Below are 16852 nucleotides of genomic sequence, written 5' to 3' on the forward strand. Positions count from 1 at the left end.
CTTAGTGATGTATTCCATTTTTTCTTTTCCACAAATATGTGTTCCTGTTTTAACAGACTCTAAATGTTCAACTCCTGAATTAAAAACAAGTACTCATAGCCAGGAGTAGTGGTACACACCTATAATCCCAGCACTCAGGGAGGCAGAACAGGCAGATCTCTGTGCGTTCAAGGCTAATCTGGTCTACAAAGTCCAGGACAGCCAAGGCTACACAGAGAAACCCTGTCTCAAAAAGCAAAGCAAAACAAAACAAACAAACAAACAAAAAAAACCCCAAAACAAAACAAAGCAGAAAAACTGAAAAGAAAAGAAAAAAAAAACCCAACAAACAAGTACTCACTATCAACTGTTTAATCAACTGACTGCCCTTCTTGCACTCCCTAGCTTAACAAATACGCACTGAGCCACGCACTGTATCGAGCACTGACCTAACACAACAAGGACCATTCAGACCATGCTTCACACCGTGACAATATAATAAGTAACTAGAGAAGGTATGTGTTACGGGTTAATGGAGGAGAGAGGAAGCAGGATGGAAGTGTGCCTGACATTTTAAGCAAGGAAGCTGAGAGAGGACTCACTAAGAAGCTTATATGTACATCAAGGTCTGAAGGAGGGAAAGCCACCTGATGGGGAGAGCCTCAATTAGCATGGACAGCAACTTCAGATGTTGAGCCTGATCACAACAGGTATGATGAAGGAACACAGGCCCAGTGTGACAGGAGGAATGCTAAAGAAAGAGATCGCATGGGGTCTTAACACATGCCTTGTTAAACTCTAGGTGAAAGTCATTGAATCCTATCTTCTCAGCACATAAAAGATGAGAGATTAGGTCAGTCTGCTATCACTGATCAAATACTCACCGCTAACAAAGCACTAAAGAAGAAAGAAGAAAGCCACCAGTCTCTAGAGAATCAGTCAGCAGACCTTGTTTCCAGGCAGCTGCCTGGTCTCAGGTCCATTCCTCCCATCCAGGGCCAAGGCTTGCTCACCTCACTGATGAGGTAACTGACCTGCTTAATGAAGTTCAATTGTCTTAAAGATGTTAGCTGTTTCCTCTTTTTAACTCTATAGTTTGCAACCTCCTCTTTAAAGATATATAAATAATCCTGAAAAGAATCATATACACTAAGTGTTTAGTAAACTCAGCCATGTTTGCGGACCACTGAGGGACTCTTTATTGGCAGCTGTGGTGACTGATTGGGCATGGCCCCCATAGACTCCCAGGTTTCAATACTTGGTCCCCAGTTGGTACAACTGTTAGGGAAGAGTAGGAAGTGTGGACTTGTTGAGAGAGATGTGTAACTGGGGGTGGGATTTGAGGTTCCAAAAGGCAGTACCACAGCCAGTTAGCTCTCTCTGCTCCTGCCTCGGCTGCTGCTCCATGCCTGCCTGTTTGCTGCCATGCTCCCCACTGTAATGTGATGAACTCTATCCGGCTACAACTGTAAGCCCAATAAGCCCTTCCTTCTATAACCGGCATGGGTCATGGTGTTTTAATCCAGCAACAGGAAAATAACTAGTACAGGAGCAAATTTCTAGTTTTATTTTAAAATTTTATTTGCATGTGAATATGGGCATTCATATACCATGATATAGGCACAGATGGCAGAGGACAGGCAACCTCTGGTGTTGGTCTTTGCTTTCTACCTTACCCAAGAAAAAAAGTCTCTTCATTGTTTTTCTGCTATGTAGGCCAAACTAGCTGGCCTGTTGAGTTTCTGGGATTTCCTGTCTCTGCCTCTCAGCTCTCCATAGGAGGGCTAGGATTAGACACTGGAGCTCTATGTTCAACTTTTACATGGGTTCTGGAGATTCAAACTTAGGTCCTCACACCTGCACAGAAAGCACTTTTATCTTTAAGTCATCTCCCCAGCCCAGAAATCCCTACTTTTAGTAGAATGTCCTTTTAAAATTATATTCTTTCAACAAAACTTAATTGTTACCAATTCCATACCACGAAGTAAGATATGTGAAACAATTATTCTCTCTTAATAACTCATCAGTGAGGGGCAGTGACACAGATACTTTAATAAAACTGTACCTTCCATTCCTACCTAAGATGTCAAACAAATATGTGTTCTTGATGCCTTTCCTCTAACCCAGTGCTTCTCAACCTGTGGGCCATGACACCTTTGGGGGGAGGATCAACTGGTCTTTCACAGGAGTTGCCTATGACCATGAAAAAACACAGATATTTACATTATAATTCATAGCAGAAGCAAAATTACAGTTATGAAGTAGCATCAAAAATAACTTTATGGTTAGGGGTCACCACAGCATGAAGAACTAAAGGGTCACAACATTAGGAAGGTTGAGAACCAGCTCTTTAACCTGTCTCTAGAGATTAAGACAAAAGTTAGTCAGTCTAATGAAAGGTGGGGAGAATGCCTGGGGGTACCAAAGTGACTGGCTCTTACAGGAGGAAGGAGATAGCAGCTAAGCGATGAAGAGAGCCAAATACTACAGACCAAGAAAGACACTTCAAGCTGTAACCTTTCCATTCCAACGAACTCGGAACCCACACAATACAAAGACAGGAAAGTACGGCTGCCCAGTGCCATCTGGGTGGGAGGGGAGAGTTGACATCAAGACCCTACTATAGCAAAACCAGTCTGGGAAGTGGAAGCAAGACCAGGCATGCCCGCTTTGTGCTCTACTGTCACCCCTACGGCATAGAGTACCATTCCTGCAAGCAGGCAAATAAGAAGTTCCTTTTAGGGGAAAAATGACGCAGAGGTTAAGAGCACTAGTTACTCCGCCAGAGGGCCAGGGTTCAATTCCTAGCACCTACAGAGCAGCTCACAACTGTCTCTAACTATAGTTCCAGATACACATGCAGGCAAAACACCAGTGCACATAAAATAAAAATAAATAAAATCATTAATAAAAAGAATTATTAAAAAGAAAAGCCCCTGCCCCCCACCTCCTCTCTGCTCCCTGAGATCAGCATACAACATGTATTAGAGTTTTGTCACCTCGCTTCCCTTCACCACAGACAAATAGGACTAGTATATGACACCTCAGGTAACTATTACTAGAGCCTTAGGAAATGTGAACAAAGAGAGAATGCAGGCCATGAGATGGCTAAGTGGTTAAAGGTTCTTGCCAAAAAGTCTGACAATCCAAGTTTGATCCCTGGAATACATATGGTGCAAAGAACGAACCAATTCCCCTAAGTTGTCCACTGACTGCCACATGTGTGCTAACATGTCCACATACAAGCAATAAAAAACAATCAAACAAGTAAATAAGTTTTAAAAAAACAAAAGCCAAAAAAGAGATAATGAAATGAACCTTCCATAACACAGGGAATAAAAAAAAAAAAAACAGGAAAGACAGACAATACACTACTAGCTAGTTGACAATAATGTGTAAAACAAAAACAAAAATAACTTGCTAAAATTAAAAGTTGAAAGGATGGGCTACCATAAAATTAAGTGGAAAAGAAAATATTTGTGACAGTAAGTTCTGGTTATACTCACAGATTGACTCATCTCTCAACGCCTATCAGAGAAGCCTCTATTTGCAGGAGATAGGACCAACAGAGGCCACAGTTGGCTGAGGTACAGAGAGTAAGAGACCAGAATGCTCCCTTCTAACGGGAATAGATGCACTGCACCCCAATCCCCCCACAGACTTAGGGATCACTGTGGAGGAGGTGGAAGAAAGTGTAAGATCCAGAGGCAATTTGTGACTAAAAGGAAACTATCTTCTAGACAGTGCACTTATGAACTCACAGCCCACACAAGACCTCTGCAAGCTCAAGCCACACCAAATCCACAATGCAGAGGAGTTGGACAGTTGGCCCAGGCCTAGCTCAGGAGCTGATGGCAACTGAGAGCTAGAGGGGGAAAGTTAAGCACAAACTGCAAGACGCCAAACACAAAGACCACATACTGTGATTCGCAGCACGCAGAACAACAGGGGTTGCTTAGGACTGGAGAAGTAGGTGAAGGCTGTTGGGTGTGGACAAGGTGCTGCAGCTAGGGGGTACAACGGGTTTTTCTTTTCTCTTGGAGGTGATAAAATGTTCTAAAATCAGTCATGGATGTTTGCTTGCATGTATAACTAGGAACTACTGGCATGTACTTTAAATAGAGAGTTATGCTGTGTATGAGTTACAGTTCAAGAAAGAAAACTGAGACAGCAGGTCTGCTTACGCTGGTCTGCTTGGAAGGCTGGCCTTAGCTGGTGACAGGCTGCTTCCCCTAACTTACGGAGAATGCACTAAACTACAGACCATGTGACTTATCGCAAACATTTATTTTCCTTCTGGAAGGCAAGAATTTTGGTATATTCTCGGTAGAGAATGATGACGTTAACCATTCTACAACAAAAATGTAAGATAGACTCTCTAGTGTTCTTCCTGTAGACAACGTTTTACACATCACTGCAAGCACTGAAGGAGTGTCCCATATAAGCTCCCTGGCAGGAAGCCCTGAAACCTCTTAAGTGTGCTTACTTTGCTTTATATCTTTTCACTGCACCAAGACCTTCAATGAGGAAGACTACACACAAAGTCCTGGCCCTGATATAGTCAAGAGAGTGTCCGCCAGTTTTTTTAATTCAAGGGTAAAATAATGCAGAGCTACCAACTGGCAAACATTTAAAAGTAACGTTGTTGTTGGAATAAAAGGAAAATGGTACTTTCATTTATTGTTGATTAGTTAAAAATTCTCTCTGTCTCTCTCTTATCTACTACCATGCTCTCTGGTAATCTACCTGCTAACAAGTATTAAAATTTAAAATACAAAATATACTTTAGGGCAGAGAGATGGCTTAGCAACATTAGCAGCTTTTCCAGAGGATCTGCGTTCTGTTTCCAGAACCCAGCAGTTTACAACTGTCTATAACATCAGCTCCTGCTATAACCCAACTCCCTCTTTTGGTCTCCAGAGGCACCAGTACACAGGTGACACATATACACACAAATACACAAACACACACCGCCACCACCACTACCACCAAAAACCAAACCTTCAAACCCAACATTGAGAGTAGAACACTGCAGAATAAAGCATCACTGCAGTAAATCATGAAGGAATCAGAGCATGCGCCATCAGCAGAGACTCACTAGCCGAACAAAGTGTGCTGCGGCTCTGCATCCATTCTCAACATGAGGGGCCTTTCTTCTATGAGAGGTGGGGCTTGTTTACCCTGCACAGCTCCAATTCTCTAACCTCAGTACGGTAGATACAGGTCCTGATCTGTGCTATACACGTGCCTCCTGCTGACCACTTCTGCATGGTGCGGCTAGATCCAATGTACTTGACTTGCTCAAGTCTCACACTTGGAAAGGACTGAGCTAGATCTAGGTGGCATTCCAGCTTCTCAGTTGTGTGCCTCTATGGAGCTTGTGGCAGGCTGCTTTGAAGACACTGGACAAACTCTGTGGTATACACAACCTGGAATCTACTCAAGGTATGAATCCACAGGCCCCTCCCTTCTTGCTCCTCCCGTTAGTGGGGGGTACATAGTTCGGGGTACCTCTCCTTCCTGCGGGCCCTGCCCTCTCCTTTCCGAGTCTGAAAATGATAAACTGCTTCTTTTATTCCATGAATTTCATGGTGAGATGCCACCTCTGCCTCAGCAGCTAAACACATTCAAATCTGACTTCCTTCCCCATTAGAGCCACAGGAGAGAATGGCTATCCCAAACTGGACACAGCCTGAGCAAAAGCCATAGGAACTTCCGCCTGAGAGGACACCTGGTCACGCACAGGGTCTGGCTGCTTAGGCACTAGGTTGAGTGCCAGAATAAAAATATCATGAAAAATGTATAAGAACTCATGACCCATACTGCTTAAAGCGCTGTCAGGGCAGGGCTTGTTTACAGCTACACTCCAGAGAGACCTTGGAACCAAGTGAAAGAAGAAAGAAAGAAAGAAAAAAGCAACAATGTTTTTTATGTAATAATGATCTCATTTGGTAAAGCAATGAAGTGTGGGAACATGTATGTTTTTTATGACCATCCAAGCAGTTCATTTGTATTTGAAATGGGGCTGCTTAACCAACCTGAGGAAAAGGAGGGGAAAATCTGTGCCAAAAATAACTGTGAACTGTAGACTAGTCACATTTATATAACTCACAGTTATCTATGTATATGCTCACAAGTGCAAAAAGATAAGCATGGAAACTAAATCTAAAGAAATTTAAATCAGCAATGTTGAGATCATACTTGACTAAAGGGAATCTCAAGAAATTCAGTATCAAATTGTCATGAGACTGTTGTAGGAGTTAGAAGTAAACAGCAATCCAACACTTTAAATAAAAAATGTGAGATTAATACATAGAACTCAATGACAAAGCAATATACACCAAGCTTAAGAAGCTACTAAAATGTAAAGTTCTGGATGCAAGAGAAAACAAAAGACTGAATACAAATCCCTACAATTCAAAGAACTGAAGAAGTTAAGAAAAGAATCCTTTTCTTCAAAAAGAAATGAGACAACCAACAAAATATAGAAAGAATGGCTGAAGGCTGAAAAAACAAAAACAAGTTATAGAAGTGGAAAGTAGGCTAAGACTACCAACTAACAAATGGAGAAGACTAAACGGCTAGCAAAGATTTCAACCTGGGAATATCACCAACTAAAAGACAATACTGCACACCCTTCAAACTGGCGAAGTTCACACCCTGACTGCGCTGCTACCCGAGGCAAATGGCTACTTAAAGATAATAGGTGGATATTTTGTGATAGACTGAAGACAGGTAAGTAAGCGAGGTGGTCCAGGAATGTGTGAGAAATCCTATGGTTCTGGTAAGGGCAGCAGATGACAAACTGGTAAGGGAAAGAATAGGTACCCTTCAGAAGTAAAATCAGGAAAGCTTGGGAGTCTGAAGGGTGACGGTGCTCACACTGTACAGTTTTTATCATCTCCAGATCCAACAGCTAAGCAGCAAAAACCAAGCAAACTACAGGGACTCCCCAAGAGACGGTCTTAGGCTGGGCTGGCCATTACCTCGTGCCTCGTATTAATCTCAACCTTCTTACACAACTACAATAGTTTTCTTAGTGTTTTATTTTTCTCTTCCCCTTATACTGTGGTCAGTCTTAGTATTCACTCAGTTAAAAACTAAAGAGTTTAAATATACTAGTACGAATTAATTTCACTACCTGTATATTTTTACATCCAGGATTTTAAAAACTAGCCTGCTTTTCTGAATCATGGTTATTCAATAAAATTCAATCCTCTAACGTACAGCTGAGTGAGTTTTGACATGTAATCACCACCACAGCCAACTGTTTCCAATTCCCTGAAAGCTCGCTCTCTCAAGCCTCTTCATAGTCGTTAATCTTTCCCAGTATGGAGGACAGAAGTAAAATAATATGCATACACACACGTTCACACACTCACACACTTTATACCTTACTGTAAAAAAGCTGAAGACAGGCAAGACACAATCTACTGATGGTGGCCATGTTTTATGACACACACTTTATACCTTACTGTAAAAAAGCTGAAGACAGGCAAGACACAATCTACTGATGGTGGCCATGTTTTATGACACACACTTTATACCTTACTGTCCAAAAGCTGAAGACAGGCAAGACACAATCCACTGATGGTAGCTATGTTTTATGACTCAGGCAATGGCACTTTTTTTTGGGGGGGGGGGGGCATTGGGCCAATCTAATATAGGAGCCTTTAAAAGCAAAGCCTGCTTTCTTTAGCTGGTAAGGTGTGGGGAGGCGGACAGATTTCACTCCTGCAGGGTAACAAGGATGTGAGGAGTCTGGGGAGCCTTTAGGACCGAAGAACCAGGATTTCAGTCCTACAAGGAAAAGAATTTGCCTGTTAGCAGATTCTTTCTGAGGACTGCCAGCCAGAAGCCCACCCATTTGACACTCTGACCTCACTCAGCTTTGGTTTCCCAAGGCCAGAGACCTTGCTGAACCCATCTGGACTGGCTCACTAAAACTGTAGAAGAATTAGTAGCAATCATTTTAGGTTGCTAAATTTGTGGTAACATTACATAACATAATAGAAACTATGACACCCAACTAAAGCAAATACGCACACCTGCTCTTTATTCCCACAATTTCAATTTTTCTAGAGTTTCACACAAATGAAATCATATAATGTTTATTTCTCTTGGAAGAATGCTTTTGAGTTTCATCAATTTACTGCACAACTCAGCAACTGTTCATTCATTCCTTTTCAGAGTAGTAGTGTTGTTGTGAATTAATACAACAAAAATTATTATTTTTGGATTGTTTCCAAAATTTTGGATTGTTATTGTAAATAAGCACAAACAAGTACAAGACTTTCTGTAGTCTCTTCCCTTTCTTCCCCTTCCCCCCCATTTCTCTTGCTTATGTATGGTTGCTTATTTGACACTTCATGAAAAAAAAAAAAACACCTAAGTGTATTCATCTACAACCATATCCAGTTGTGCTCATAGCCAGCTGGGACCAGGTTATCCGTGGGCTGCAGGATAGACAAGTCTGGTACAGACAGTGCAGACGGCTACCCCCTGGCAGCTAGGTCAGTGTCAGTATACACCAGAAAGGAAGTGGTACTATTACGCCACTCGAATATGGCAGCACTATATAGGGGGGGAAATCTTGTAGACCTCAAGCAATTATCTAAATTTGGGGAAGCTATTAAGAGAAAAGAAGGTAGGGAATTTGGAAAAAGCATAGGCATGGAGTGCTGATGGGCAAAGAAAGCCTAGACTGACTCTTGACAAAGATGGGATCTGTGTTCTGATACTTACATCTCAGACACAACATGTGGCTGCATCCAGCCGGAGATAGTAATAGAAGAACTCGCTGCTGCTCATGTCTCTGGCCCCTAATGTGCACCCCAGTTTGCATTAGCACCTTGTCTGCTCAGTCATCTTAATCTTAAAATGATGGTATACCTATCTCCATATTCCCTTAATTATTCTGTCTGTGTTTTATAGCAACCCAGTGCTGCTTTCCAGATGTAAGTCAAGGATGAACTAGCCTACCGTCATCTGTCAAACCGGAACCGACTTCCAAAATTAACTTGGAAAAGAATAGTACAAATGGGTTTGCCTACAGTATTCCTATTGTTTAAAAAAAAAGAACTCAGTAACTTGACAAAGTTAGGGTGTTATATAAAGTTATTTAAAATTCCAAAAACTCATAAGGATTTTTTTTTTTTTTTGGTTTTTTGAGACAGGGTCTCTCTGTGTAGCCTTGGCTATCCTGGACTCGCTTTGTAGACCAGGCTGACCTCGAACTCACAGCGATCCACCTGCCTCTGCCTCCCGAGTGCTGGGATTAAAGGCGTGCGCCACCACGCCCGGCTAGGATTTTTTTTTTTTAATGTATGGTAGAGCAAGTTACATCTACTATCTACATACATTGTAAACAGCACTTTGGAAATAATTTCAATACCAAGTTAATAATCTACCATGCCAAAACTGCATTTGTGTTATCATCCATTTCTACCCTGCTTTTCCAAGATGACATGAATCAGCACATGTCCTTCCTTAACGCAGGATCTCCTGAATAGCTTCACACCTTGGCACACCATGTTCAAAATGTTTGCATACGAAATATATAAGCTACCAAGCTTTCTGTAGATTGTCATTAGGGTCTATAATTAGGCCATACCTTATAGTTAAAGATGTGAAATAACAAGTCTGCTAAGTTAGTAACTCAACACCTTTGCAGGCTGAGTTAAGCGACTACTGTATGATGTATTTTCAGAAAGTTGTAGAGACAAACACTCATTCCTTCTACAACTACGGAGTTCTGACAAGTCTCATAATGGAAGAAACTGGACTGAGCTTCTCCAAGTGCATAGCACCCCTTAAAATTGATGCAGTTTCTTTTCATTTTCAACTCTGTCCTATTAAAAACAACTTCCAAGCCATTACACACCCAAACTGTATTTCTTGACACTACACAGTGAAAACCAACTTTTGAAAGTAAACAATATAAAAGTATCTTGAATCAGAGTACATACTGAAACTGTAAGGGCATTGTGGGCTTTTTATAAAAGGGCAAGAATAAGGAGAATATGTGTCCTACCACTAAAACTGCAAACTTTTTTGTTTAAAAAAAAAAAAAAAGGAATGCCTGCACCTTTTAGAGAAAATAGTAATGAATTGTTAGTGTCAAGTACCATGAGTTGGATAGAACTTATAACTTTATGAATTAAAAAAGAATTCTTAAGGAAAAAGCTTAAGGATCTGTTGTATTTACCCTTTGGGAAAAATATATAACTACCATTGGCTTGATTTGCAAACTAAATAAATCACTTTTGTAAGTTTATAGCCAGCAACGATGAACCTAGACTAGCTGTCCAAAGGAGCTCATTTTAAAGGCCTCTAAAAGATAAGGCAAAAATCTTATTTTTCATGCTACAGCTCCCCACCCACAGTGTGTCTATTTGGAATTCTTCTGACAATAGCAGATAAATCACACGTTACTTCTGAGAAACTTTTTCATTATTTTTTCCTTTTAATTTCTCTTCAACAGGATGAAAGATCTTTGCCTCGACCGTAATCGACATGACAGAATTGAAAACAACAGAAAATAAAACTGGCAACTTATCAATTTAACCAATCCTTTCTATGATAACTTTATGTCAACATTTGCTACACCTTTGAAATGTGAAAACCAGTACGCCTTTTCTTAAAGGCTTCAGTGCTAATCTCAAGGAACTTAAATTTACGGTCAAATGTGTACCTCAAGAGTAGCCTTCAAAACATCTTGGGGGGAAAGAATGTATTTCCAGGTATGGAAGACTGAAAACAGATAAGGACGTGCAGTACGTTTTGCAAGCATTTATCAGGCTCTCCATGGGTAAAACAAACCTCCAGAGAATAACAAAACCTCAAAACAGGCTCAGATTGCAGGGTTTCTGATCCTCCCGGTTTTCAGATCCACCTGTGCAGGCACTTCCTGTTCTCCCGCGCCGCCGGCGAGTAGTTTAGTAATTGTACCGTAAACCGCCCTTTAGAAGCTAAACATTAACTTTGGACATCTACACAGCTCCTGAGAAACCACCAACCCCAAGATTCTATCATATCCCATCCAGTCGGCTCCCCGGAGGAGGGACGCCCATCATGCTGGAGAAGGCTGAGTGCTCCGGCGGCGGCGGCGGGACTGGATCGTGAGCCTCGGGAGCCCTGGCCAGCAAGCACATCCCGGACCCGACCGGATCCCGCCCTCAGCCCGGGGCCACCAGGCTCAGCGCGCCCGAGCAGGGCCAGGCCGAGGGAGCGCGAGTCCTCCGTCCCCCGCCCAGCGGGGGCTCCCGAGACTCACCTCAAAGCTCTACCTCCCGACGCCGCAGCCTTCCAGTCCCGCTGACCCGGCTCCGCCTCGCGCCGACACCCACGACGTGTCGTGACAGCCGAACCGACACACACCGCCGCTTTCAGCCGCCAGACCCGCGCAGAGCATGCGCGCACGCCCGAGACCCGGAGACCCGTCTGGGCAGTGACACCTGCGATCAACAGGTCTCTGGACCCCGCCCTCCCCCGCGTCATCGTGCTCCGCCCCCCCTTCTCGCGCAGGCCCCGCCCCCTTCGCGCAGGCCCCGCCCCCGCACGTGAATTCCCAGCTTTCCTGCGGGTGATGCTCCAGCTTCCGCAGGGTTTCTGTGAGGCGCGAGATCCCGCGAGAGCAGGACTTGGGCATTTCCAGACGTGGGGGTGGCGGCCTGTGAGGAAGGACGTGGCGGATCGTTCGTTGAGCCATGCTGTGGGCTCCGGACTCGGGACTGTTTCCTCCGCAGACGCGCGGCCCTTCTGCTGTTCCCCGCCTCGATTTGCGGTTTGGCAGCCTGAGCCGAGGTTCTGTGGGTCCGACCTTTGCTGGGGCCGCACCCCAGCGCCTTTCATGGCTTGCTGGGTTTGTTTGCGATTGAACGTTTTCCATTGGCGTGAATATGTTTTCCCTAACCGGTGGTTTCGTGACCATTAATAAAATGAAAACCTTAATAAGCGTGCTGACCCAGTTAATCTTTGGCAGAAAATTTGGCAGTTTTGGTTCCGTGTTTTGGAACAGGTTTTAAGTTGGAAGCTGCTTCTGAGAACCAGGCTAGGCTAACCTTTGTTTGAAAAGACTTTTCTTGGGGATAATAGTTAAAATGAAAAAATAAAAAGCCTGTCTGGCCATGAAGATCTCTCAGAAGTAGATGTAGGTTTGAAAGACCTTTCCAAAGCTGGTGTGAATGATAAAAATAGATTTTAAAACAAACAAACAAAACAACCCTCAAAGGTGACTCGTAGGTTTACCTTAAGAAATAAGATGAGGAAACCTTTGAAGTTCATTGGTGACATGTGACGATTTATTTGTTCTTGAGACAGATCACTGAGAATTTATTGAGCATTTACCCCATAAGAGTAAAATGAAGCCATAGACGTTGTCCCAAACATTAAAATTTCCAGTGGAGGGAGGAAGAGAAACCAGCTGTTAGGCATTTAATTGGCAGCATGCCATTTCCTCCTGGTTCTGCAACCATCTCTCTAATGTAGTTGAAACATTTTTTCTTCCTTTGCCGGCCCTTTATTCACAGCACTTTTGTGGTGGTGTTTAATACTACATCTTACGTCACCTCTTCCCCATCTCGGACTTAACCTGTCAGCTAGACTAGATAACGAAGCTCTCAGGTGTGTATCTTCCGGGTGGATCCTTCTGATGGTGTCTATTTGGATTTCTCATGAGTGCCTTAAATGTGTCCTAAAATAGATGTCTTTATCTTATCCTCATTCCCTGTTTCTCCCCATCCATCTGTCCTCTGTTTCCATTCTTTTCTTCATGATTCTATGCATTACTATAGTATATACTATATGCCATTACCATCTGTACTATACCAAGTCATGTGGACTCTTACCTCCCTAGTATCTCTCAGAACCATCTGTTACAATTCTCCGTTCATCCTTCAACTGGCTGTTTCATCTCTTGAATCATTTCCTGTTCCAACCTTCATCGTACTAACAGCTTTTCTAACATAAAAATGACGAGGATAACCCCGTTAAGAACTTTTCCAGAACCTTCCTTCCGATACCACCTGCATCGCCCTTCATGATCTTACTCCACACTGTTAACCTCGCCTGATATTTCCTCATTTTCTCCGTGCTAGCTATTCTAATCCCCACTGTTCTGTCATCCTGCCAGGCTTCCATGATCACTCCAGTGTCAACTTCCTTAGACCTTTAAATTTTTTTCTTTTTTCTTTTTTTTTTCCGAGACAGGGTTTCTCTGTGTAGCCTTGCTGTCCTGGATTCGCTTTGTAGACCAGGCTGGCCTCGAACTCACAGGGATCCACATGCCTCTTTCTCTGGGGTGCTGGGATTAAAGGGGTGGGCCACCACGCCCAGCTTTCTTCTTCTTCTTCTTCTTCTTCTTCTTCTTCTTCTTCTTCTTCTTCTTCTTCTTCTTCTTATTATTATTATTATTATTATTATTATTATTATTTTTTTTTTTTTTTTTTTTCCAATGGCTAAGCAGTTAAGAGCACTGATTGCACTTCCAGAGGTCCTGAGTTCAGTTCCCAGCAATCACATGGTGGCTCACAACCATCTATAATGTGATCTGATGCCCTCTTCTGGCCTGCAGGTGTACATGCAGACAGAGTAATGTATACATAATAATAAATAAATCTAACAAAACAAACAAAATAAAACAAAACCACAGACCGAGCATGGTGGCGCATGCCTTTAATCCCAGCACTCCGGAGGCAGAGGCAGGGGATCACTGAGTTCAAAGCCAGCCTGGTCTACAAAGTGAGTCCAGGACAGCCAAGGGTACACAGAGAGACCCTGTCTCAAAAAAATAAAACAAAAAACAAACAAACAAAAAACAAAAACAGATATTCTCATACCTTCCTGAGACAAAATTGGTCCCTCGTTTGCCTTTTTTTTTTTTTTTTAATTCTCTTAAGTATTAACTGGCAAAACAATTGTGACATTTGCTCGTGGGAAACGGAATATGAGTTGTGGAAAACAAGCAGTCTGCTCCTGCTTCTAATTTAGATATTACACAGAATGCCCTTCAGTTTGCTCTGCTTAAACTTTAGAAAAGTTTTTAGTATACTCAAATGCTGACCTTTAAGTCATAGTGCTGCAGCAGTGCGCCATTTAAGCATCCAGAGAAAAGAGTCTGAGGCAAAAAGACTGGGACGTTGATATTACAACAAGATCATGACTACTTGCTCCCAGGAAAGTCTGTCGTTAGGAATGTCACAGTGTGGGGTACAGGGGTACTGACCCTCAGAATCACTGTTCCAAGTTAGGAGGTATGTGTGGTGGGGATTAGATTCAAATAGCCCCTGTGTGAGCAGCCCTAAATGAAGAAGAACCATCTTCTCCTCATTTTGTTAAAGGTTCATAGAAGGGAGCAGCTTTGGTGTGTCAGAGAACACACTAGATCATTCAGGTGAAGTCCTGGTGAGCTTCACAGCACTTGCATACATACCTCTTTCTGTTAGGATGGGTTGATTATAACTCTGAGGAATGTACTGCCCTGTGGCTAGATTCCTGCCGCTGTTGGCTCGTAGGAGTAGCAACATTCTGTCCCGAGGAGCGGGGATCAGGAGTTCTTGGAAGTAATTAATATCTATTGGTGTGGTAAGTCAAGTCTCAACTGGGTGGAGTAGAGTGAAATGCGGCATGGAGAAATAACAGCTGAATGACTCAAAATTAGACTAGACACAGTCTTTTTTTTTCTTTTCTGTAAATACATTCACAAGGAGGTCTGGCAAATAATTGCATATTTACTAAACCCTAGAGACCACGAACTATATATTTTGATTGTAGCTTTAGGGAATAACTAAGAACCTGGCACCAGGGTCTCACAAATACATATTTAGTGAATGGAATGAAAGTTTTAGTCAATTTTTTTGTTGTTGTTTCTCAGAGTAGAGACAGCTGTCCGGGTGAAAATGAGAACTACTGGGATGTGTGAAGGAAGAGATGTGTCTGTTCAGAAAGCCAAGGTTTAGAAACAAAACCAGGCTAGGGTGGGGTTATGTAATGGGAAGTCCTTGTAAGCTCTTGAGGGGTCTGATTCGTTCGGAGTGTGACCAAGAATTAGAGGGGGAAACTGAAGCTACGTAAGAAGAGCTTTTCAGACCATGAGTCAGGGATGGAATTCCTAGGAACGTCTAGTCAAAACCATTTCCTCCACATAGTGATTATTTTTCTTCCATCTTAGTTTCTGTGGCATAAGCCTTCCATGGCTTTCCTTCTCACTTCAGCGGGCTTTAGAGCAGTTACTGCCATTTATTTGTGTGTGTGTGTGTGTGTGTGTGTGTGTGTGTGTGTGTGTGTATGTGTGTGTGTGTGTGAGTGTGTGTGTGTATGTGTGTGTGCGCATGTGTGCACACGCACATGCTATATCACGTGTGTGGATGTCAGAGGACAGCTTGTCCAAGTTGCCTTTTCTCCTGCCACCGTGTGGATCCCAGGGATGGGACCTGGGTTACCAGGCTTGGCAGCAAGTGTCTTAACCTCCTGAGCGGCACCCTCTCAATCTACTTGACGTGATGATGTGCCTTAGTGCATGACCACAAGGTCTCACTCTCATGGCTTTAAATTCATTTCTCAATAAGCCATCGAAGTAGCCTAGTTAGGGTATATTCATGTCAGTCCCCAACTTAAAACTGCTAAATGGCTTACCATTTATATAATATAAAATTTGACATTTTTCCAATGCCTACAAACCCCTGGGTTATCTCTTTCCTTCCCTAACAGTGTCTCTGTATTTTCTCCTCGCCAATACGGTCCGTTCTTCACTTCCTATGTCCATCTCAACTAGGGTATTTGGCTTTTACTTCCTAAGTACTTCTCTCCCGTGGGACACTCAGAGATGGATGGAGCAGGTTTGCTTGTGATGTCTGGAGACAAGGATGCTACTAAACTACATAGACAAGACAGGTTCTCACAGCAAAGCACCATCTAACGCCAAATAAAATCCCTCTGCCTTTTGTAACAGACTCTTCCCACTCAGTCACAGGATGGACATACTCCTAGGTGGGATATGTTTACCCCTTTCTATTAGGCAATTAGTGTGGGGGTGGTTCTTCTTCTTTTCCAGCAGTTTTCATAGAATTTGACGTAGGAAAAGGCCTTTTCCGTCTTCTTTGGTTAAAGCATTATTGGCTCTGTACCGTACTCCTAAGAGTCTGCTACTGCAAGAACACCTGCCAGTGAGATCCCGGGTGATCTGAACTGGGGCCTCCTTAAGTCTTGCTGACTAGTTAGCCTGTTTCATACTTTCATGTTATTTTACTTTGACACATTCTGATTTTCTTCTCTGTAAAAACTGGGGTGGGAAATAATATATGATGTCATTTGATAATGCTCCAGATAAAAGCAACTCCTCAGCCCTACACCGTGTGATTATGGCCGCCGGTGCAGCTGCTCTGATTACCAACACTGTGTCACCTGATCGTGTGATGCTACAAGGAGCTACGCGCTGTTTTCCTGGAGGAAGCCCTTGGTCCAGACCCTCATTCACGTAGGGATCTTCCCCTCTGCCTGAGGGAAGAAAACCCATTATTTCCTTTTTATCACTTTCTAACTGTTAAGATGTGTCTATCACAATGAATTGAAATCCACCTCCCAGTAATTTGTACCCACTGCCCCTGTTTTCGTCTTTTACGGCCCTGGAAGTTTATCTTCAGTTTCTCTTAAGACACTACTTAATGTTGAAAATGCCTCTTGTGTTCTCAAGCTAAAAATAACCTTTTCTCAGTTTTCGAAGGCCAAGTAAGGATTAAACTAATTCATTTTTTAATCTGTTATATTTCACCTTATTTTACAAAGTCCATGAAGCGCATTCTAGCGTAGCATATAAAATAGTGACTAGATATAAGCAAAGGATAAAAGAAATACTAAGAACGTAAAGGATGAGAAC

At 42.7% G+C, this 16852-nt stretch overlaps 1 protein-coding gene across 1 annotated transcript in view; it reads right to left on the minus strand.

Moving 5' to 3' along the window:
* Nucleotides 1-12308, minus strand: part of USP53 (ubiquitin specific peptidase 53) — a 59273-nt gene extending 46965 nt beyond the window's left edge. Inside the window, exon 1 of the mRNA XM_084757810.1 lies at nt 11255-12308. The gene's annotated coding sequence lies outside the window, so the exon portion shown is untranslated. The remainder of the gene's footprint in view (nt 1-11254) is intronic.
* Nucleotides 12309-16852: the final 4544 nt, after the last annotated feature.

The sequence above is a fragment of the Acomys minous genome, assembly GCF_964271855.1.
Source record: "Acomys minous genome assembly, chromosome: 14".
NCBI lineage: Eukaryota > Metazoa > Chordata > Mammalia > Rodentia > Muridae > Acomys > Acomys minous.